General features: G+C 40.3%; 1 pseudogene; it reads right to left on the bottom strand.

Moving 5' to 3' along the window:
* The window catches only part of LOC102763546, a 36,878-nt pseudogene that overhangs the window by 2,216 nt on the left and 31,635 nt on the right, over nucleotides 1-3,027 (bottom strand).

The following is a 3,027-nucleotide window of genomic DNA, read 5'->3' as shown; positions in this document are numbered from 1 at the left end:
AGTCAGACAAAGAAAGACAAATATCATATGATTTCACTTATATGTGGAATCTAATGAACAAAATAAATAAAATAGAAAGACTCATAGATACAGAGAACAGACTGACAGTTGTCAGAGGGAAGGGGATTGGGAGCTGGGTGAAAAAGGTGACGGGATTAAGCAGTACAAATTGGTAGTTACAGAACAGTCACAGAGATGGAGATTTCAGCATAGAGATTACAGTCAATAGTATCATGATAACTATGTATGCGGCCAGGTGGGTACTTGAAGAAGAAGGGGGACTACTCTGTAAAGTACATAATTTTCTAACCACTTTGCTGTACATCTGAAACTAATACAGAATAATACTGAATATAAACTGTAATTCAAAACAATAAATTTAGAAAACTTAAATGACACATGCACACACACAAAGAGTATGGCATTCTGGAAACTAAGTGAATGAAACCATATCAAGAAAGAAAGGATGATCAACTTTAGCAATCCTCCTAAGAGGTTATGTATGATAACCCATGAAATAGCAACATGAAAGTTACTGAGACTTTGTCAATAATAGTTTTTCTAGGGTGATATGAACAAAAGCCATATTGGAGTATAATTAAGAGAGATCTTACTAAATTCTCTCAAATAAGAAGCATGTGGCCTCAGTGAGCCCCATATCAGCAGCTAAGTGGCTCCAGGCCCAGCATTAGCAGCAGCCAGCCTTGGTTCATAGCTTGGCTTTGCCTAAGCTGCTCCAAGCCCAGCACAAGTAGCAAATATCTGCAGATCACTTTGTAGCTTATGCCAGGTGGCCCCAGGCAGAACATAGGACAGGGCTGACTTTGGTCTGCACCTCACGGGAGGCCCCAGAGCAAGTGCAATCAGTGGACAGCTTCAGATAATGTCGAAGAACCACCTAACTACAAGTGTCACACTCAAGAAGTGGACTCAGCAGGCACCCGAGCCCTGCCAGAGTAAGTCCTACTCCATAGGCTGGGCCCCTGCACAGCCAATCCTCTATGGTGGTCAGAAATCAGTGGTCAAAGACAATCCTTGCAGCTGACTGACCTGGGTAAATCCCTCCCATTGATGTGCCAACAATCAAGGCTCAACCACAAGATGAGGGTGTACAGACCACACAGGAGGGCATACCTTGAGTTCCCAGCTTGGGTGATAGGGGAGGCTGCGCCACTGGACACTACAGGACACCTACTATATTAGGCCACTCTACCAAGGCTGGAAGATGTATCAGCTCTGCCTAATACATAGAAACAAACAGGGAGGTTGCTAAAATAAGGAGACAAAGAAACACACCCCAAATGAAAGAACAAAGCAAAACACCAGAAAAAGAACTAAAAAAATCTATTATATGCAAAGTTCAAAACATGGGTTATATGGATGCTCAATGAACTTAGTGAGAACCTCAACATCATACAAAAGAACCAGAAATAAAGGATATACTAACTGAAAAGTCTTATAAGGAATCAACAGTAGAGTAGATGAAGCCGAGAATCAAATCAGCCATTTGAAACATAAGGAAGTAAGAAACATGCAACCAGAACAGGAAAAAATATCCAAAAAGTGAGGCCAATGTAAGTAGCCTCTGGGACAACTTCAAGCATACCAATATTCGCATCATGGGAATGCTGGAAGGAGAGAGAGAGCAATAAATTGAAAACCTATTTGAAAAAATAATGACAGAAAACTTCCCTAACTTGGTGAAGTAAATAGACATACAAGGCCAGGAAGCACAGAGAATCCCAAGCAAGATAAAGAGGCCCACACCAAGAACATCATAATTAAAATGCCAAAGGTTAAAGACAAAGAGAATCAAAAGGAGCAAGAGAAAAGCAGTTAGTTATCTACAAGGGAGCTCCCATAAGACTGACAGCTGATTTCTCAAGAGAAATGTTGCAGGCCATAAGGAACTGATAAGAAACATTCAAAATGATGAAAAGCAAGGACCTATAATCAAGATTACTCTACCCAGAAATGCTATCACTTAGACTTGAAGGACAGATAAACAGCTCCTGTGACAAGAAAAATCTAAAGAAGTTAATCACCAACAAACCAGTACTATATGAAATGTTAAAGGGTCTTCTTTAAGACAAAAATCAAGAATATGAACAATACCCCTGGCCAGTGTAACTCAGTTGGTTGGAGTGTTGTTCTGTACACCAAAGGTGGTGGATTTGATTCCCGGTCAGGGCACATAACTAGATTGTGGGTTCGATCTTCAGTTGGGGGCTTACAGAAGGCAACAGATCGATGCTTCGCTCTCTCTCTCCCTTCCTCTCTTAAAGATCAAATAAAAAAGAGTATGAACAATAAAATGGCAATAAATACATTACCTATCTGCAAGTGAATCTAAAAAACAATATGTACAAACAAGCAGTACAGAAACAGACTCATAGATACAGAAAACGTTTTGACAGTTGCCAGATGGGAGGGGGTGGTGAGGATGGGTGAAAAAAGGTGAAGGGATTAAGAAATACAAATTGGTTGTACAGAATAGTCATGTGGATGTAATGTACAGCATAAGGAATATAGTCAATAACAATCTAGTAACTATGTATGGTGTCAGATGGATGGGAGATTTATCATAACTATCCCCTTTTTTTTTTTTTTAAAGAGAAGTCCAGCCAGCGTAGCTCAGTGTTTGAGCCTCAACCAGGAGGTCTCAGTTCATTTCCGAATCAGGGCACATGACTGGGTTGCGGGCTCAATCCCCAGACGCAGCCAATCAATGATTTTCTCTCATCATGGATGTTTCTATCTCTCTCTCCCTTCCTGTCTGAAATCAATAAAAATGTATTTTTAAAAAAGAGAGAGAAAAAAAGGCACTAGAAAAAATAAAGAGAACTTGATAATTTTAGCTTTAAAAGGGAGCACAGAAATGGCATAATAACTGGTATAATGAGAGGGAGTCAATTGTTTTTTTAAGATGGCATACAGTCCAGCCAGTGTGGCTCACTGGTTGAGCATCAACTTATGAACCCAGAGGGCACGGTTCTCTTCTTGGTTGCGGAATATGCCTGTTTTCAC

Source organism: Myotis davidii, unplaced genomic scaffold (genome assembly GCF_000327345.1).
Source record: "Myotis davidii unplaced genomic scaffold, ASM32734v1 scaffold1491, whole genome shotgun sequence".
In the NCBI taxonomy this organism is placed as follows: Eukaryota; Metazoa; Chordata; class Mammalia; order Chiroptera; family Vespertilionidae; genus Myotis; species Myotis davidii.
Note: the sequence above shows the minus strand (reverse complement) of the source record. Positions and strands in the feature narration are given on the sequence as shown.